The sequence below is a fragment of the Pristis pectinata genome, chromosome 4 (genome assembly GCF_009764475.1).
Source record: "Pristis pectinata isolate sPriPec2 chromosome 4, sPriPec2.1.pri, whole genome shotgun sequence".
NCBI lineage: Eukaryota > Metazoa > Chordata > Chondrichthyes > Rhinopristiformes > Pristidae > Pristis > Pristis pectinata.
Window position 1 is genome coordinate 32,891,448 of NC_067408.1, and position 22,295 is coordinate 32,913,742.

Genomic DNA, 22,295 nt, shown 5'->3' on the forward strand with positions numbered 1-22,295 from the left:
CTAAATGAACTGACTCTAGCAACTTAAGCAGCAGTCAACTGTCTGGAAAAGACAGTATTACATAACAAATAATATTTCTATTTACTGTAGAAGGTGAAATGAGCCTTGCCTTTGATATCCAAACTACCCCAGAACTCCCTGGAATTTTACAATGTTAATAATAGCATGAGAGTGGTGATGTGTTACTTTCGATCCACCTCAGACCTTCACTACTGACCCCAACCACCCAACCCACACCCGCCCTTTCCCTTTGCAACCATGCCACAACTTCCACAAGAGATTTATTATGATGATATTTTGAAATGAGCAATTTTCTTTTCAGTCAGTCCTGAGATACGTCCACAGAGGTTCTCTGCTGCTTATTTACATAACCCTGCCTCACACAAAAGGTCAGTAATGTGCTGCAATAAATTCATGCCCCAAATATGACACCCCTCACTGCAATTAACCAAAGATGAAGTCTCAATGCATCCAGAATCTTTCATAATCCTAAAGCTCCAGATGTTCAAAGTAGCTTGAATGGCCTCTCCCAATGGAATACCACTATTGTGTACAATAACAGAATAGGAAGAAAAACTGCAGGGATAAGCACCTCTGAGAGTGAGCTGGAATGCCAGATGATAGTAGCCTTCTTGTGAGCACAACCCATTTTCGGCTTCACCGATAGAAATTGAACTCTGCAAGAAAATTTGATGCAAGTTCCTCTCTGTAAGATTTTCAGTGAAACTGATGTAATTTCTGCCTAAGTGCAATCTAAAGAAAGTCCATGCCCAATATCAAAAGTTTGGACGAGCATAGTGCCATATTATATTGAGGAAAGTCATTGGCAATGGTCTGATATTGATGACATTGGATCTTCATGCCTTCACCAGAAGTTAGAATTAACCATCCCATTTTCTAAGCTTCAACCTATGATCATTCACTTTTGCCACTTATACTTGGTCTTACCTGCTGCTCATTTTCCCCATTCTATTTCATACAGTCAACTCTCATTCTGTTCAAAATATGTGTACTTTAATGTCATTCTCTTCAGTCTTTTTTTTAAACTGTTCATTCTGTCCTCTTCCTTTCTATCTTTTCTTCTTATTCTCCCCACATTCTATGCCTCTCCCTGCTCATTCACCCAGGACTCTTGTTTCTTGAACCTACCTGCACAACCCTAACCCTACCTAAGCAACGGAACACTATGGACCACCCCTTGCACCACCATGTTCGATTGTGTCTTTTTTTGTACCAAGGTCTTGTTTTTGCACACTTTCTCTCTCTCTCTCTCTTCATTGGCTTGTATAATTTATGTATAATTTATACTCTTTGTGTTGTCTGTATTTACTTGTCTGTGATGCTGCTGCAAGTTTTTCATTGTACCTGTAACTCACCATACTTGTGCACGACAATAAACTTGACTTCTTGTTGTTCAATCAGCCCTCGCTTTTTCAACAATGTGTTTCTTACTGTTTAAACTATCCAAATTATTTTATTGTATGTTTCTCACTATTTACCTTCCCACTTCTGCTTTGTTAAATGCATTTTATCTCTAATCCCTAAAATTTACTGACTAAATTTCACTAAGTCTCTCAAACCTGTTTATTTCTTTATATCCAGTCCCTCTTTTCTCCAATCTCCATGCATATTTTTCTTATTTTAGCTATCCAAATTTTTAATAAAATGGAGACCACAAGTTATGATCCTTATATGCAGTGCTGTTGCAGAAAGTTCTCAAAGTAAATCATATTATATCTCACTGGCAGGAATTTGTGGACAGCAACTGCCCACACAAGTAAACAGAACTGTGACTTGCAACTACAGCTTACTTTGAAACAATGTCCCAGCAAGAAATAAACACTTCAAAAAGAGGGAGAAAAATGGCTGAAAAAAGCTACATATTAACAAAAACAGAATATATCATGATAGATTTTCGTATTCATTAGATGGTTAAACGTCATCTGGAATGGAATATAACTCCTTAAAAATCAGTGGAACAATAATTGTTCTGCTAGATTTCTATCCAGGTAGTTACAAATTAAACACAACAGCAAAAGTAGAATAATCTAATATCATAATGCAGTTGATGATTGCAAGCAGAACAAACACTTCTCCTATTTGCTTAGGAGACTGGACAAACCCTACCATGTGTAATCATTCATCAGCAGTTTCATTTCACAATTACTCAGCAAAGTTTTAGTAGTCAGTTTACTTCAAAAACCATTACCTTTAACATCAGCAACTGTAAATTAAGCAGTTATTTTTCCACAAACACCAATGATTTCTCAATCATTCAATGCAATTTTAAGGAAGAATAATGGAAATACGAGAGATAAAGTACATCAGAAGGAATGATAGGTGATCAGAACACCTTTCATAAAGTTTGTCAAAAATAACAGTAAATTACAGACAAATTTGCTTAAGATAATTTATTAAACCAAAATTTCAAATGTTACTTGTTTATCTCAAAAAAAGAAAGTTACCAAAAATCCATAAAATCCATGTTAAGATTAGGATTAGACGCTGGCATAGCATGCAAATATTGTGAACTTATGTGATAAAATTATTGATTGCTGGGAAAAGCTGATGATTGATAAATAGCTAAGTCCTCAGGAACAAAAACACAGAATGCTGGAAGAACTCAGCGGGTCAAGCAGCAACTGTGGAGGCAAAAGACGAAAGTCAATGTTTCAGGTCAAGATCCTGCATTAGAACAGAGAAAGACAAGAAAAGATTGCTGGTATATAGTAGTATAATGGAGGGATGGTATAGAGGCTGGTAGGTGATGGGTGGAACCAGATGGGGAGGGGATGATGGGCAGCTGGAACCAGGTGGGGAAGGGGAGGCAGAGGTGAACACAGGCAGTAGGTAGACAGGTGAGTGTGTGTGAGAGAAGAACACTGGGGGTGCGGGTTACCTGAAATTGGAAAATTCAATCTTCATACCACTGAGTTGTAAGTTATTCAAGCGGAATAGGAGATGTTCTTCTTCCAGTTTGCATTTGGCCTCTCCATAGCAATGGGGAAGGCCAAGGACAAACAGATCGGTGTGGGACTGGGAAGGAGAGTTAAAATGACATGTAACTGGAAGCCTGAAATGGCTGTTGTGGACAGAATGCAGGTGCTCTGCAAAACAGTTACCTAGTCTAATCTTAGTTTCACCAATGTAGAGGAGGTCACACTGTGAGCACTAAATGCAGTAGACCTAGTTGGAAGAGGTGCAGGTGAATCTCTGCCCCATTAAAGAAGGCTGTTTTGGTTTCTGGATGGTGGTGAGGGAGGAGGTGAAGGGACAGGTGTTACACTCTGCTCTCTGGCTCCTTGACCATGTGCTCACTCAGACTCGGTTCCACAGCCATGTGACCTTCCTCGCCCCGTGTCTACACCGCCATTTTGTTCCACATGGATTCCAGGCTTACCTGCATCTACCTATCACCACCCTGTGTCCACCCTGCCTCCCCTCTTTTGTCCACCTATCACTGCTCTGCTTTTCCCTCCTATATACTGGGCTTCCCCTTTTCCTATCTTCAGTCCTGAAGAAGGGTCCTGACCTGAAACGTTGACTGCCTGCTTTTCTCCATGGATGCTGCCTGGCCTGCTGAGTTCCTCCAGCATCATCGTGTTTTTCATCCAGATTCCAGCATCTACAGTCCTTTGTTTCTCGGGTGTTACATTTCCTACACTTGTAGGGGAAAGTGCCTGGGGAGGGGGAGGGATGGGTAGGGAGGGATGAGCAGACCAGGAAATCACAAAGAGAATGGCCCCTGTGAAAAGCAGAAATGGGGATGAGAGGGAAGATGCGACTGATGATGGGATCATGTTAGAGTTGAAGAATTGGCCATATATGTTGGATGTGGAGGTTGGTGGGGTATAAGATGAGAACCAAGGGTACTATTGCTGTTCTGTCTGGGGAGAGGGCAGTGAGAGTAGATGTGCGAAAAATGGAGGAAATGTGTATGAGGGCTCCAACTATGGCAGAGGGGAAACCATGTCTCTGGAAGAATGAGCCCATTTCAGAAGTCCAACAGCAGAAGGCCTCATCTTGAGAAAAGATGCGATGGAGATAGAAAAATTGAGAAAAGGGGATGGCATCTTTACAGGAAGCAGGGTGGGAAGAGGTATGATTGAGGAAGCTGAGGGAGTCATTTGGTTTATAGAAAATGTCAGTGGCAAGTCTGTCTCCTGAGAGGAGACAGAGAGATTCAAAAAAGGAAGAGAAGTGTCAGAGGTATACCAGGTGAATTTGAGGACAGGGTGGAAGTTGATGGCAAAAGTGATGAAATTGTACAGGAAGCAGCATCGATTTAAATGCTCTGATTTTCCTTTTTTTAGGATTGGTTCCCTGGAAAAACTACCTGGTGTGAATAACATAAAAAAGGTCATTTAAATAAACAAATAGCATTGAATTTCATGTAAAGTTGATTTTTAAAAGCAAGTTGATCAAGCTACATCTTTTTAAATTGTGAGAAGAATTACTTATATCATTATACTTATGGTAAATGAAGAGATTGTTGTTAATTGCATTTAGGCATTGACATAATCTATACATTAAGGTTGTATGTTGGTAAAACAGATTGATTTGAAGAAAGCAGATGATTATTACTGCTTCACAGGTTTTAGTTTGGCACATGTTCATGAAGCAAAGCCGCACTATAGTTTCAGCTGTCTTGTCTCTCTACTCAGGCACACTGTGTACTTAAAATACTTCTGTAGTCCATTCTACACCGGATGATCTCTATCATATCTTAACATGCAGCAAGTAATGTAAATGTTACAAAATATGATCTCTTTATAGCTTTATTTGGGCAAGGGCTTTGATTATGAATCTCACAATGTGGCAAGAAATCCGAGTTAGATAAGATAATGAAGATAAATTCTGGCACTTTACAACTGGATATCCAGAACAATGTCAAAAATATGGTAAACTTTCTATTGATAATTCTTTGAATTTAATCAGAAAAAAAAACTAGATTACAATCACTTCCTTCATCAGTGTTAGTTCATTCAACTTGCTCAAAAGGTTACAAATGACTGGTGCAATGTTTTTTGTCAGATATGATCAGTATGTTTCTCATTGGATTAATAACAGTGTCACACCACCTTATTGCAACAGTCATACTTTCTAATCATCATCAAAGACTTCCCAGAAATTACTGCAGTTTGGATCAGCCTGTCGCACAGCTCTTTGTCACCAACCACAAAACTTCCAGTAATAGTGATCATTTTCTGAGTGATCACAAGGTTCCTGTTTCCCAACTGTGAGTTGTCCGGTTGTAATGCTTACATCAAACAACCACATGTATGGAGGCACCAAAACTTTTCACCTACTTCCTATAAGAATATAAAACTTTTGCATGACTGTTTTGTTAAAATGAAAGGAACTAGGCTCCCTCACCAAATAAAATGCAGGAACTACTCTGGAAAACGGCAGGGTGTGGATTCTTTTAACATGAAGTGGCTGTTACACACTTATGACACGGTCTTGACAGAGCAAAGTTTTGATCCAATGGCAATGATGTCCAATATATTGGAGACCAGACTCTTCTGCACAGACTTAGCAGACACATATATGTGGATACACAAATAAGAACATAAGAAGTAGGAGCAGAAGTGGCCACTCGGTCCCTTATGCCTGCTCTGTCATTCAATAAGATTATAATTGAACTTATCCCTCAGCTCCATTTTCCTACACTAACCCCATATCCCTTGATTCACTTAAGCCACAAAAAAATTTATCAACCTCTGTCTTGAATATGCTCAGTCTCCACAGCCCTCCAGAGTCATAAAGTCATACAGCACAGAAGCAGGTCCTTCAACCCAACTGCTCCACACCAACCAAGATGCCCATCTAAGCAAGTCCCATTTGCCCACATTTGGCTCATATCCCTCTAAACCTTTCCTATCCATGTACCTGTCCAAGTGCCTTTTAAATGTTGCTATTACACAAGGTAGGGAATTCCAATCACAAGATCGGTGAAGAAATTTATTCTCAGCTAAATGCAGAATAGCCAACCCCTTATTTTGAGACTGTGAATCCTGACACTCCAGACAGTGGAAACAATAGCTTTGTATCTCCCCTGTTAAGTCCTGCAAGAATTCTGTATGTTTCAATGAGCCCATTTCTCAATCTTCTAAACTCTAGAGAGTATATGCCCAGTCTGCTTAACATCTCCTCATAGGATAACATGCCACATCCCAGGAATTAATCTGTGAATCTTTGTTGAACTCTTTCTAGCACAAATCTAGGCTTTCCTAGATAGGGAGACCAGACCAGTACATGTTCTAGATGCAGTCTCACCAATGCCCTAGACAGTCCCAATAAGACATCTTTACTCTGGTACTCAAATCCTCTTGGAATAAAGGTTAATGCACTGTTTGCCTTTCTAATTGCTTGCTGTACTTGCATGTTAACTTTCAGCGATTCATTTTTTGAGTTTACCCAGGTAACTCTGAACACGAACATCTTGAAATCTGACCCTATTTAAAAAATACTCTCTTATTCTATATTAGTGTATAATCTTACATTTTTTCTCATTATATTTCTTCTGCCATGTCTTCATCCATTCACTTAACTTGTCTTGATCCCTTTGAAGCCTATCTGCATCCTCCTCACAACCAAAACTACAACCCAGCCTTCTACCATCAGCAAGCTTGGAAGTTCTACACCTGGCTCTCTCATCCAAATCATGGATATAGATTATGAACAACTGAGGCCCCAGCAATGATCCCTGTGGCACCTCACAGTCTCTCAACCCCAATGGCCTCTTTTTTTCCAACTCTCTGTTTTACAGCACTTTATTCTGACTTGGGGATTAGAATACCGCCAGCTGAACCATAACTGGCAGTACTAGCTTTTGACTAATTGTTAATCATCTGTACATGTCATGACATGCAAATAATTTTATGAATGAAGGATTGCTTTGGAAAGTTCTGATGAAATATTTGTCTTTTCTTTGGGTATTTCCAAAATGTTAGACATCACACACAGGTTTCTCGACAGGTAACCATTCACAATCATTGTTTTTGCTGATTCATTCTGTCTCATTTTCTACGACTTGAAGGTGCACTGGAAGCTCTAATCTCTTTCCCATTCAACTTTTTGTTCAAATGAGCAACAGCTTTTACACCCCATCCAACTTGATTTATATTTTGTAATGATTGTATTCTCTAATCATTAACTTCCTCCATTTTGTGTAAAATGGCAATCATGATTTACTCTTCTTTCAGGTCAAAGATGGACATTAAATAGATCTAACGTGACTTTCATTATTTCAGGATATCTGAAAATGCTTCTTAGCTTGGGTTTTTTAAATATAGTTGGAAACTAGTAGAAGGTAGGATTCATGAAGCAGTGCATGGCTACATGCTGAATAACACCTACATTTAGGATGAAAAGGCATGTTAGAAAAGTGCCAAATAATGACCATGTCCAATGAGAAAATTTCTAATCATCCCTCTTTAATATTCAGTGTGATTACCATCTCTGATTTCCTGCACCATAATGTTTGCTTCTCTGTCCTCAAGATTAACACCCTAGAGGTTACCATCGACCAGAAAATTAACAAGCCCACCACCCAATAGTGTGGCTGCAAGGATGGAAATTCTACAGACAGTTTTTTCTTCTGACTCCCTAAATCCCCTCCACCATCAACAAGAAATGTCAGAAAAGTTACTGTATAAATCTCCACTTGTATGGAAATCTGGAAATAGCAGAAATAAATTCAACATCACATTAGAGCATTCCATTTGATCAACATCCTATCTAGCTGCCTGAGTACTTTACTCTCTCCCCCATGAGCACATTATGTCCATCTGATCAGCAAATAAGGGCTGCTGTGTGGTGACAAACTAAGAACCTAACCACAGTAGGGGAACTGAGATCATCACAAAGGTGGGGGAAGTCTGGGACTTTCCAGCCCTGTAACCCACATGATGCTCTCAATGAGGTCAGCAGGGATGCCACTGGTAAGCTTGTATTAAGGAATGGTTCTTGGAGGTGACATATCCTGAATTGGTTAGTGGCATTGCAATCAGTGAAGTGATGGCACATTGCTGATCCCAATTAAAAATAACTGCCTATAAAGTTCCATTGATCTTTGCAGCATGGACCTCACCATTTCCACTGCCAGTTACAGTCAGGTATCAATTCAATGTTAAGTTAGACAATCATAGACACAGGGAAAATATTTTGTAGGATTAACATATGTATTATACTATAAAGCATAGTGTAAATCAGAAGTCTTTCTACCCCACCAAGTAAGCCTGACCTAGTTTATGAGCAGTATGGGATAAGAATGTGCCCCTTAGGGATAATTTCATGGTAGCTCCCAAGGCTGTTTCCATGGTAACCCGAGGACTAAACATGGGGCATGTAGACAAAGTATATAGTAACAATATATGAGGGATTAATGATGTATCAAGTAAATGCAGGCAATGGGGACAGTTAATTAGCAGAGCATGAGATAAGAGACATGAAAGACCTCTGGTGGAGTATGGAAATTGGAGGTACCACAACTACTCTTACTTCCAACACCTTGATAACCAAAGCCTTAACTGAACAAAGGGATACTTCAGGCATGAAATCACACATCCCTGAACAGAGGTATGGGAAGTGAAAAGTAACTGATCACATGCTTTCTAGTTTTGAGTTGGTCAAGAAATGATGCTTGAATGTCTTGTTCATTGGTGAAAAGACTGTGATGGGGGAGGTGGGGAAGAGAATGAACCACACTAGTATGGTGAATGGGACTCTCTCTCCCTTCTCAAAGTGGAAGATCGATTAAATAAATCCATTCCTCTTTCACCTAAGAATGGATAGTGAGTGATGAACTAGCTCCACAATTTGCATAGTCAGCATGATGTACCAAAAGAGTGGACATGTGGGGAATTGTTCAGGGCATTGTTAGGGTGAATGCAGTTTAAATGCCACCCCCTGCAAATTTGATGTTAACTGATCAGCAGTTACCAGTGGGAGTTCTGTACCTGAAAGTTCTCTGAGGTGAAACAGATTTGTATTGACCTGCAGAGTAAGAAAAGCATGCATGCTATAGAATACGGCTATGACCATAAAGACCAGGGTTCTTGAATGGGAGTTCAAGGTGAGGACTGAGTTTCACAAAATGGGCATGAAGAATCATTAATGACAATGTTTTGTGAAAAGCACTTAAAGTTAACAGATCAATGATAAAAAGACAGGTCGGACCCAAGATGTGATCCTGAAGTCCAGAAAGAATAATGGGACTAACAGTATAAAAGTAAGGGAGAGAAGACAGGAGTGATGTTAATAGTATACCACATACTATATTTGGACAGAACAAAACCTGTGTTAGAAGAACTGAAAAACTTGAGGGCTGCTGTTCAGTGGCAAACCAAGAATCTATTCACAATAGGGAAAGGACCTGAGATTATCATGTGGGGAAGTCTGGGACTTCCCTCCCTTGCAACCCACAGTAAAGCCTCACACTCTCCCAGCAAGGAGAGCAGGGCTACCCCTGGTAAACTTGTACTGAAGAATAGGCCTTGAAACTGCACAGTTACTTAACAACAGTATATCCTGAAATAGTTTGTGTAGTTTGAAAGAGAGAGAAAACAAATTGTTTGAATTATCAAGATAATACATGTACATTAAGATAAATCAACTATGGGATTAGAGATGAATAAATATTTTTGGATTTTTAAAAAAATATATTTTGGGAACAGTTGAGGACTGAGAAGAGGCAATAAATAAGAGAGATTTTAAATGAAGCACTGGAAACTATTCTATATCAAAATTTTGCTATATGTTATTTAAAAATAATATTTATAATTAAATATTCATAATATAATATTTAATGGAAGAATTTAGGGAGCACGTGAATCAGAAATAGTTGATGTGATTGTACAATTAACATATTAGCCAAGGATCGGTCACCAAAGATACCTTGGTAGGGAGTCCCAATACAGATGAGTGGGACCAGAGGACACACTTCATGAACAAAATTGTGAAGACAGTTTGTAAATGAAAGGGAATTAAGCAAACTTTCACATGCCATGTCACTCCAGAGTTTGGAAACAGTGGATGGAACAAACTACGTGTTAAGAGTGGCCTTAACAAAGGCCATTTAGAGAAAAGCTAAGTCCAGGGCAAAGCCCTTCCCAATGATTCTAATGAGACCAAGGCAACACACAGCTGATTCACCAGAATCCCCCTAACAAACTGACAGCAGGAAGAAATAAAGTGCCTCAAAAGAACAGAGTTGGAACATATGTGCTAAAATAAATCAATCAACATAAGGATACAAGGACAAGAAGGGAAATCTATAGAATTCCCCATAATTCCAGGTGAGGGTAGAACATCACATGGGTTTCAACAAGGGAGTCAGCTTACCCTGCAGAGTTGGTTAATACAGTACAATTAACATGAGATCTCTAAATTATACCTGTAATTCTCCACCATACATATTTAGGCTTACCAATGAATAAATAGCCTCAATGTACCAAAATGATGTGATGACAGGAGTAAACACCAGGATATCACTACTGAATATAATAGATGTCCAAGCAATCCATATATGAATGGATTGCCTGAGACAGGAATTAAGATGATTGATGGACGAAGGTACTGGCCCTGAGTCTCTTTCTCTCTGTCTGTTTTCCCTGGAGTGAAGGAGGCTGAGAGGTGACATGATAAACGTTTGTAAAATTATGAAAGGCATGGGTAGGGTAGATAGCGAATCTGTTTCCCATGGTAGGATGTCTAAATCTAGAGGGCATAAGTTTAAAGTGAGAGGGAGGAGGTTTAAAGGGAATCAGAAGGGTAAATTTTTCACAGAAACAGTAGCTGGTATCTGGAATGAGATGTCAAAGGAAGGGGTGGAGGCAGGAACAGGAACAACATTTAAGAGGCAACTTGACAGGTACCTGAATGAGTAGGGCATAGAGGGATTTTGAATTACTACAGGCAAGTGGGATTAATAAAGATAGGCACATGGTCAACATAGATGCAGTGGGCCAAATGGCCTGTTTCTATGCTGTACAACTTGACGCTAACCCAGGACTGAACAGCAATGAGGGATTGGGGTTAGTGTAATACTTTGTACAATTGAAGACAATGTGCTACTGAATTGGTAAAGTGCACCTCTCTCTATCCCTGAGGTGAAAAATTGATTCAAAAGTTGTTTCTGTTGACCCGAGAATGTACTGGGTGAACGTACTCCTGCTCCACAATACAATGGGTCCATAGCACCTAGCAACTGTGATGGCAACAGGGAGGCTAAGCAGCTAATCAGGATTTTTCACAGATGCCAATCCAGGAAATAAACAAAGATATGTAAATATTAATAATAATCTAAAATCCATTATAATTGGCATATTTATCTAATGAAACTAAAATTCACACACATAAAACTAATTTTTCCTGAGTCTAGAAGGCTAACTTTGGCTTTGGTTAAACACTTCCAAAGCTGACAGGTATCCTCTTACAAACCTTTCAACTGGATGTTTTGTCATTTCTTAATTTCCCTGTTCATTGAACCATTACCAAACAGCTAAGAGATTCTCTTCTGAAAGGAAGCACATCCCGTCAGCTCTTTAGGAAGTAGGCTGAATGGCAGGGTATGTTCAGGAAATGATGAAGATGATGGAAGATAACAATATAATGATTCAAAGTATACTTCAATAATTGGGAGGTAACAATACAGAAATTTACTCATATATTGTGTAATACAAGATGATGTAGGACATACTTTAATACTCAGCTATTTACTTTTATAATGTGCTTTGGTACTATAGAAACCTAACCAGATATAATTAATTTTCTCAAATATAGTGTTTCAGTCAAAAACGATTATGAAATATAGATGAAGAACATTAAAGCTATACCACTGAAGTGCTTGATCTGGCAGGTTAGAGTAGAAATATGTAATAAAAAAAATCTTATTGCAGTCATCAAAAAATAAACTGAGAATCATTTTACAGAAAAGCAAAATAGTGCAAATGCTGGAAATCAGAAATAAAGATGTTGGTAATTGACATGCACAATAGATCAGACAACAGCTGTGATGGGAGAAACAGAGTGGTAATAACTTTGCTGTTGTCAAATACATCTTGTCTTGCTTTAGCTTTTGTATCTTTATTTGTCCGATTACCACTCCAGTTTGGTATGCACCATCGTCAATTTTTCCCCCATTTAATCACTCCTGCTTTCCATCCTATCACAGAACTTCCCCTTTGTTCTTTCTTCCTCTCCCTGCTTATTTTACTTCCATACAATGACTTTGGCAACTCTAATATTCCAAGGCTGTGAAGGAATACTGTCTTGAAACAATGACTCTGTACCTTCACATATGCTTCATGACCTCCTTAGTATTTCCAGTATTTCAATGTTAACAGGTATTATTGCCAAATAACAGCATAAAACATCACACGAGTTCATCTATAACATTTGAACATATTCATATCGGAATTCTTGAGGACATTGCTGTAAGCCAGGTATTAAACATTTTAAAGTAAGTTTTGTCTTAACAGGCAGAGTTGAGCAATCCAACATGATGTCAAAAAGAGATTCATTTGTTACAAGAATGTAGGAACTAAGGAAAATTTTCAATGCTGAATGAAAACTGGTTAATTCATGGGTCACTACTAAAGAATGAAATGGTAAAGTTGTACATAAACTGTTTTCTTAACTTTTTTTAAAATTGTTTTTAATTAGCTCCTACATTTTAATTTCCTTTTTCAAGTAAATCAACTAATTCCCACAATTTAGTTTCCTCGTCATTTTAGAATTTGTCAAAACAGCCTAAAGTGGCCAGGTAATATTCCTCAGGTTGTTTGTACTAAATTAGTAATAACACACAGGTACTATAAAATACAAAAAAGACATTGTACTTATCTAGAAACATTAAACTGCATTAAAATCACATTGCACGTACAACTCCAATTAGCTTCCTACATCACAGCAGTTTCAAAACTTAGCAAGTACTTCATTAGTTGCAAAACCCTTCGACAACCTGAGTTGTGAAAACAAAGTAATTGCAAGTCTTCTCACACAGCAGAACTGCATTTAAGTTGTTCTTGGCTGGTCTATCATTGGAGGGTGGTTCACAATTCCCTATGAAACTTTAGTACAAGATGAAAAAATACAAAATTTGGTATGCTAAGAATAATGTTTCTCATTAACTTATTCATTTTCTTTTGATGATTTGTATAAAATAAGTCTCTATATCACCATATTCACAGTTTGAGGTTGTGGAGGAAGAATAGATGGCAAACAATGTCTTAAGGACACAAAGATGTGCATAAAGCTAACAGTTCACAATTAAATTTGAAATATATCATCGGCACATAAGGCATTTAGGAGAGAGATATGCACAACAGCTAGTGGAGGATATGATAATCTTATGTCTTTCCCCTAGACAAGGAAGCCTATGTTGAATTAATTCACGCTGAGACAAAATCAGCTCAGCATTGGACATAGTTGTCTCAGTTCGATGACAAATGAACAGGCAGAAGCCACCTTTGGTGGATTCTTGGAGCAGCATTCTGAGATGATCATATGAAGCCCAGTTTTAAAATGTTTGAGTCCTACTTGATCACACAGTGACTTTAACACGTGGAAGTTTAATTTCCACAAGAGGCCAAGTGTCAAACACATGGATTGAATATGTATAGGGCAGGTTTCCAACACAGTTCATCATCTTTCGATATCAGGATGGATCCCAAATATTGGTGGTAAACCAAATAAAGAGAAAACATTCTTTAGGAGTATTCTTTAGGGTTCACATGAGATGGCAGGTTTAGTCATATATCCACAACAAGGATTTTGGGGAAGCTTCCAACAGAATATTTTTTGAACCAAACTGCATTCTCATCATTTTTTAAATATGTAGGCACACAGATGCAAGATCATCAAAATTCTAATTAATTCTGATGTTTTTTTCCCCAAAACAGAGAACAAGAAGTTATTTGTTAACTTACTTTTGCAATTGGTAAACATCTCTAACACATTACACTGCAAAGTATCTGATTCCTGACTCTCATCAGGGGTCACCTGAACAGCTGTTTTCTTCTGACTGTGAATACAGTTTGATAAAAAGTGGAAACATCAAAGAAATCAGTCTGGTTTATAAAACCAAAGACCAGATCAGAAGAATTTAGAGGAGCAATTTTAAGTCCAGTAGGATAAATTGCTACTGTACTGTAGCATAGTGTGTTCATTGCTTTGTGGAAGCAAATTGTATTAACTATAATTATTGTTCTGTACGCTCACATATATGAAATGCAACAATTAAGTAATTGTTCTCAGCTTAATAAATGTTTCCTCAGCACAACCTTCAAAAAGAATGAAGGAGTACATATGTGAAAGCCACAACACTGAAATTGTATGTCAAGGTACTGGCATTGTTTCCCTATCATATAAGTAGTTGTTGCATCCTAACTTCAGTGTGTATCTCATTCAAACTTCTTATTGGGCTTAACAGGATGTATATAGAGAGGATGCTTCTTCGAGCTGTGGAGGCTAGAACGAGGGGAAGGGGTTGGCCATTTAGGACTGAGATGAAGAGAAATTTCTTCAGTCGGAAGCGAATGAATATTTGGAATTCCCTACATTGCTTAGGGAATTCCCTACCTTGCTGGCCGTTGCAGCCTCAGTCATTGAGTTCATTCAAAAGAGAGAATTATAAGTTTCTGAATATAGTGCTGGAAAGTGAGCTGAAGTAGAAAATCAGCCATGGTTGTGATGAATAGTGAAACAGACTCAAAGGGCCAAATGATCCACTGTGCTCCTAATTCTTACGCAAGAAACGAGGCTAGAAATTTGTTTGCAAAATGCCAAAAAAGCTGAATTACACTCAAATGGAGTTAAGCAATTTTGTGCACACTTCTAGGAGCTAATCACTATGATCATCTGTTCATTTTTGGCAGAGATCTTTGTGTGTTTTACAGTTATGTTTGGTTATTGCCAAACTCACCCAAATAACAACAGTAGTGTCATGGCCAAAATTCATCATCAGCAAAATTTTCAACTACATTGGTTGAAAAATTACAGTTTTTTGTTCACTCACAGAATGCTGAATTCTCAAAAATGTTAACAGGATAATCACACTAAACCTGCAGTCATAGGCAGATGATTGCACATCACTCTATATTCTCATAGCTTACTCTATACAGTGCTCACAGTGAAGACTGAGCCTTCATTGCATTTGCCGTAACCAAAGCTGATTTACAATGCCCATTTGTCTAGGCCTTACATCCCTCCATGGGTGATATGGGGGCACAGAAGAAAACGACCAGGCACCAGAGGTAACAACGGGAGCCACACTATACAAGGGCTCAGCACCCATCACCTTATCCACCTAAGCTTCATAGGGAGTCGTACTCTTATCTACACTCCTCAGAAGAGCAATCTCTTTACACCATGCTTCCAATTAGAGTAGTACTCACACATATCTATGACCTTGGAAAATTTTTAAGATCAAGTTTGCACAATCCTACACCAATCTCACAGTCAAAGTTGAGGTTATCCTCAGTCTCAACTTCCTAGCCTGAGGATCGTTCCGGCTCTCAACTAATGTTAAATGCCAAAGATCACATTTATCTGCTCACCACTGATTTTCTCTACTCCATGCAAGCAGAATTCATCCACTTCTCCATCAATTCACAGGATCGCAGAGGTGAGCTGCAGGCACTTATAGCTACTGGTTATGAGAGGGTAGGTGGTGGAATAAGATACAATTACTCAATGAGGCATTTGGACAAACACTTAAATAGGCAAAGCAGATAAGGATATTGTCTTAATGCAGGCATATGGGATCAGTGTAGATGGGCAAGAAGTTCAGTATAGATGTGGTGGGCTGTAGGGCCCATTCCTGTACTGTACAAATTTATGGCTCTGTAACTCTGACTGTACCCCAAAATAAGCAACTCAAAGACTGCACTCTTATGGTGACTCCAGCTCCTATTCTTAATACACAGATATTAACAGAAAAGGACCAAGATGTTTCAATGCCCACTTGGTGGTACAACAGAGGATTTTTGCAATGATTAATTCCAGGTATGTAGACAGCTCTCATGACTCATTCCATTTTAGCTAGTTACAGCAGCCTTTCACCTTTCATCACACTGGTCAAATGCTTAATTTCACAGCTCCAAGCACATCTGATGAGCAACTTAATGCTACGTTCACAACCACTTCACTACCAAAGACTTGGTAAAAATCACAATAGGATTGCTCAAAATGAGATTTCACTGCAATAGCATTCAGCTGCAAGGGAGGTTGAAACAACATGAATGCTCGTTAAAAATGAGCATGTTGCGAGGAAGGGTCTTAACAGACAGTGAAGACAACAGCTGAAGATATAACAAAGAAGGTGTGAGGACTCACCTTGACTGGTCCTTTGAGATCTTTATTTTCAACACTGATCACCAGTTCAGATGATGTTGCTCCTGACATTGACATTCCTAGCAGCCTCCTTTGAATGTCGCCTGTAGGTAGCCATGGAGGGTTTCCATACCTCCCTTGAACAGAAGAAGTTTGTTATATAAGTTAGTGTGATCCATCAGTCTCTCTTGGTGACCAGGGAGGGCGGCAGTTAGTGCATTGCCTCAGCTCCAGGGACTCGGGTTCGATCCTGTCCCTGGGTGTTGTCTGCGTAGGTTTTACATATCCTTTTCATAACTGCATGAGTTTTCCTTGGGTGCTCCAGCTTCCTTTCACATCCTCAAGAAATAAGAAGAGGAGGAATGGGAGGTGTATGGGTCATAATAGGTAAATCTTTTTACTAAACCTGGAGCAATCTCCCCATGCTCAAGAATTATTGGTGCAGCCATGTAGAAATAAATAACACTCTGAAGTAACTGGGGGAATGCTGGAGGGTACTGCACTCATGTGCTTTTAAGGCTGGCTGATGAGGTCTCTGCTGTGTACCTAAGTGCAAACAGCTGCACAAACATTAAGCTGGAGATTTTTCAGTAACCCCCACTGTTTCTGGAACACCATGGTGTTACACAAGAGTTACACTATGATGCTGGAGGAACTCAGCAGGCTAGGCGGCATCTGTGGAGAAAAGCAGGTGGTCAACGTTTCAGGCCAGGACCTTTCTTCAGGACTGAAGATAGGAAAAGGGGAAGCCCAATATATAGGAGGGAAAAGCAGAGCAGTGATAGGTGGACAAATGAGGGGAGTCGTCCTTTGTTTCTCTGTTACACAAGAGAGCTTGACGAAGCTACTTCTTAGATGGTGCTGCACTATCTTTGTAGAGCTTTTTAAGACAGGGTGACATTGAGATAATCACAATGCCATTTTATGCCAAAAAATTGCATATACAAATGTTCAGCACATGAAATCCTCCCTTGGAATACCACTAAATTCTGAACAAGATCTATGGTCAATTTCGAATATGTAATATCCCTGAAATGGAAGGTAAAAGGCTGTCTATAAAAGTTTAAGTGCTTTAAGATAGAAAGAAGAAAGAACATGCTTTTATAGAGAATGAAAGTAGAAAATCCTGGAAACACTCAGCAGGTCAGGCAGCATCTGTGAAAAGAAAAACTGTTAACATTTCACATCTGGGACCCATTCTTCAGACCTAGGAAAGAAGGAAACCAAGTTAGCTTTAGGTAGCACAGAAGGTGGGGAGGGCAGGGGGTGATTCTGCTTATCTCTGATAGAGTGAGAGCAGATGACTTCATGTGGCAATTAGGTAGCAGTTAACATCTGATTAAACTGCGTAATGTGTTACTAATTGTAAAGTGCTGTGCACCTTCCACTATAAATGGTGGGTTTCTCTTTGTTCCCAATGCATGTATTTAAAGTTCACAGTATCATCCCGAATGCTCTTTCCCCATTTTGAATGGTCAGGGGCCAGAAATTCTCAAGAGTCAGTGGGAATGCTGCATTTTTACAAAGAGGCTTTGAGCACATCATCTGTCCTCTGTCTGCATGGTAACCTCTTTCTGTGACAGAGCTCGAAATGGAGTGTCTGTTCTGGGAGTCTGGTGCAGGGCATGGAAATAATGAGGCCTGCCCAATGGAGCTGTCTGAGTGTAGTTAGGTTATCAATGCTGGGATTGTTGGTCTGGGAGATGATACTAAATTTTTCTCATTCGTCCAGTGAACTTAGTGATATCCTTCAAGTGCCTCAAGGAGCCTGCTGTAGGTAGTCCAGGTCTGAAAAGCACATAGGAAGGCAGGGATCACTGCTACGCAGGAGACAATGAGTTTTGAGCCAGATCTGATGTCTTGATCTCCAAATACCCTTTATCTTAATCTTATGGTGAATTTCATCATTGATGATTACCTTTGCTCTGAGTTATCTCCTGAGATTTGAGGTGGTCCACGTTTTCCAGGGTCACACCGTGAGTTTTTTTATTGTCAGTTAGAGATAATGCACAGCAGGGGCAGGTTGGAAGAGGTCATTTGTCTTGCAGATGTTAAGTTTAAGGCTATTCCTCTTGTATGCCTCAGTAATTAAATTGATAATGATTTAGAGCTTGACAAATATAGTCTGTGTACTGCAACTCAGCCACTAAGATTGGGCTGACTTTGGTTCTGGAGTGTGGCCACCACAGGATAAATTGTTTCCCACTATTTCAATCTCTTGATTCCCAGACAACAGGGGCCACAGAGTATCCACTACGTATGGGCTGTCCTGAAGTAACTGGCACCTATAAAGAGACACCTGACTTCTCCACCAAGAAGAACCAAGGATGGTTTGATGGAAATGACCCAGAGATTGAGGAACTAACTAATTGCAAATGCAAGGCCACCTGGGAACAGAGGTCCAGCAGAACACTCATGACCTAAAGAACAAGTGGTTGGTGGAAAGAGAACAGGAGGCTCAGCAACTTGCTGACAGCTTTGACAACTTCAGCACCACTAACGCCATCTGTGATACAAACACTCAAGTTCCCACCCCAGTGAAAGTCAAGAACAGAGGTAAACATCAAAAAGAGAGGGAGCCCAGCCTTGCTGCCTCTCCTGGCCAACAAGGTCTAAAAGGCTTCATCCTAGCTTTCTAACAAGACTTCAACAGCAGACAGTATGCTCAATGAAATTCTAAAATTTGGTGGTGAAAAGCTTCAGTCACCAATTCATATTTTCAGTGTCTACACCTTGGAAAAGGAAGTCATATCAGGGGATCTCAGGAATAACACAAACCACTTGTAACTAAAACCTATGACTCCATCAACCAGGAAGGACTGTGGAGCCATTTCCTCATATTCAGCTGCCCATGGAAATTAATCTCCAAGTTATATTTATTTCATGGTAGCATGTAAGCCATGATCCTAACCAAAGGGTCTACAACAGAGTCAATTTCAGTGAAGACCAATGTCAAATTAGATTTTGTCATTGGCCTGAAAATTCTTTCAATCATTCTCACTGCAGGGTTGCACCTCACCTGCAACAAGCTTCCCATGGAGAAGTTCTATTGTTATAGCACCATCATTAAATGTGTCTAGTATGCCAACTGACATCATTGCTGTATACCTAATGACTTCCTCCATGCAAAGGTATGCTATATCCTTAGAATCCAGCAACTCCAATTCACATTTTAAGTTTTGTTCACATGGAAGTGTCAATTGCATTTAACATTTGATAAGCACTTCAATTTGAATGGGTAGCGCATTAAAAAGACGTGATACAGAATACATCTTGGCCAACGCTTCAACCTATGTGAAATCTGTTCACCAAAGCATCAGCCCGGATTACAAGCTCGGGAGATGGAAATACAACTTAAAACCAGGTCCTTCTGCCTTTAGAAGTGAAGATATTACCACTCTTAGCTTTTAAAACTTGTCGTATGGTTAGATATTAGTTTCGTGAAAAGGTATTGTCTTACTACCAGAAAACAAGAGATGAATTACAATAATTCACACTTTTATGTTGTATTAGCATTATTTATATTAATAAATGAACTATTTTATGAGTAATTTATTAGAAACACTGATAATTAGTGCAAACGAAGGTGCTGACAAGTTCTAGAGTAAAGATTGCAACACAGCTGATGAGTACTGGGTCAGAGAATCTGCTGGCATCTGTTGCATGCCATCAAGCTTAGGTTTCAAATAGTGTTTGCTCTAGTTTATTTCCTGCAATTTCCAAATATGTTAATTATGCAAGTTAAATATTTCATTTAAAAAAGTGTTATACTTATTATCACAATACAATATTTTAAGAAATGTTCATGAAACTTTCATAATTAAAAATAGAAATACTGAAGGTTTTGCCTTTGAAACAAACAAGAACAACAAATGGTGGAAACACTCAGCAGGTCAAACAGCAGTTGTGGAAAGAGAAACGGAGTTAACAGTTCAGGTTGAACACTCTCAGAATTGGAAAAGAGAGAAAAACTAGTTAGCTTTAAGTTGCAGAGAAAGTGGCGAGGAGTGCATTGGACAAAGGAAATTCCTGTGGTAGGGTGAGGCGAGGATTGCCTTGGGTTGTAGAGGTCCTCTGGTCAAATGGATTAATGGAGACAGTTAGAAGATGATAATACAACGAAAGAAGCATTATGTGATGTGAATAATGGGGCTGTGGGACATGACAACTGGGTCAGACTGTTCTAATGGAGAGGCATTATTACAGATGGATGACTTATACCAAAAATGGTCTGTTCTTATACAGACAGAATCCCAACAGAAAACTGAGGAAAAGGAACTCATTGTGAAGCACTCTAAAAAACAAAAATATCAGCTACCAAAATGCTTTGAATATATATTAATGTCTTAAAATGTGCAGAGCACTGTTGTACTTAATTGCCAAAGGGCCTCTTATAAAACAAAATCCCAGCTTCTTTAAAGCTGCTGATATTTCCAGTCTGCGATTGCTGTCTCAGCCAAATATCTAAATTAACTTTATTTGCAAAGTCAGCATGCAGGGGATAAGCCACTTGATACCTCATGTGCTAAATGGAACAATAAAGCAGATTTCAATTTGTAGCTATGAGTAAAGAAATATTTTTGAAGAATGCTGTGCCTTATTTTCAGTACCTTTTTTATATATTTGGAATTCATTTGTTTAGTAGCAGCACCGAATAACAGATGGTATGAACATCATGTTTGTAAAAAGATCTGTAGGAAGGATGTGATTAAACTAGAGAGGGTGCAGAAAAGATTCACAAGGAAATTGTTGGGACTGGAGCACTTGAGTTAAAAGGAGAGACTGGATAGGCTGGGACTGTTTTCCCTGGAGCAAAGGAGTCTGAGGGGTAACGTTATAGAGTTTTATAAAACCATGGGGGCATAGATAAGGTGGATGATCACAGTCTAGAGGGCATATGTTTAAGATCAGAGGGGAAAGATTTAAAGGGGACATGAGGTGGTGGTGGATATATGGAATGAGCCACCAGAGGAAGTGGTAGAGGTGGATGCAATTACAATACTTAAAAGATATTTAGGCAAGTACATGGATAGGAAAGGTTTAGAGGGACATGGGCCAAATGCAGGCAAACGGGACTAGCTCAGGAAGGCACCTTGATTGGCATGGGCATGTTGGGCTGAAGGGCCTGTTTCCATGCTGTAGAACTATATCAAAAGTTGTTTATTGTCATATGCACAAATACATGCACACACAGGTGCAGTGAAAAACTTACTTGCGGCAGCATCACAGGGACATAGCATTATATAAGCAGCATTCATAAGAAAAACATATATCAAACATAAATTATGCCCAATTTTTACAAGAAAGAACATTAGAACAAGAAAAGTCAATTTTAGTGCAAAGTGATCAAAGTGGTCATAGTGATGTAATAATTAGGGTTGTGCCAGTTGGTTCAAGAACCAAATGGTTGAAGGGTAGTAGCTGTTCTTGAACCTGGTGGTGTGGGATTTCAGGCTTCTGTACTTCCTGCCTGATGGTAGCTGTGAGAAGATGGCATGGCCTGGATGGAGGGGATCCTTGATAATGGATGTTGCCTTCTTGAGGCAGCACCTCCTGTAGATACTGCTGATGGTGGGGTGGGATGTGCCCGTGATGTATTGGGCTGAGTCCCACCTCAAGCTGAAAGAAAATAATATTTGAGCTATAATTCACCTCTGAAATGATAGAATCTGGCCCTGGTTGTCTGCTCTGGTTATAAGTTACTCAAAGGTTGCTTGCTGTTTGATTTAGTGTTGGTTTAAGTAAGGTTGTGTTTGGTCTTTCCAAACTTCCTCAGAGTTTATCAGTTTGCACAGAATAATGCATCAGGCAGTCAAGACTTCTGCAATATCTATTTCCTCCCTGACATGAACACTTTAGTGGATTTTCCTCAGCTTAAGATATCTGCAATTTATCCCAGTTTGCCGTGCACCTCAGAGTTTACAGATGCATTCTATTTCAAGGCAGCCTGATGCATC

At 39.2% G+C, this 22,295-nt stretch overlaps 1 long non-coding RNA gene across 4 annotated transcripts in view; it reads right to left on the reverse strand.

Moving 5' to 3' along the window:
- Positions 1-22,295, reverse strand: part of LOC127569956 (uncharacterized) — a 136,123-nt gene that overhangs the window by 71,467 nt on the left and 42,361 nt on the right. For all 4 annotated transcript variants that reach the window (XR_007956273.1, XR_007956274.1, XR_007956271.1 and 1 more), the window contains one exon: positions 16,342-16,475. This is a non-coding gene — a long non-coding RNA (uncharacterized LOC127569956). The remainder of the gene's footprint in view (positions 1-16,341; positions 16,476-22,295) is intronic.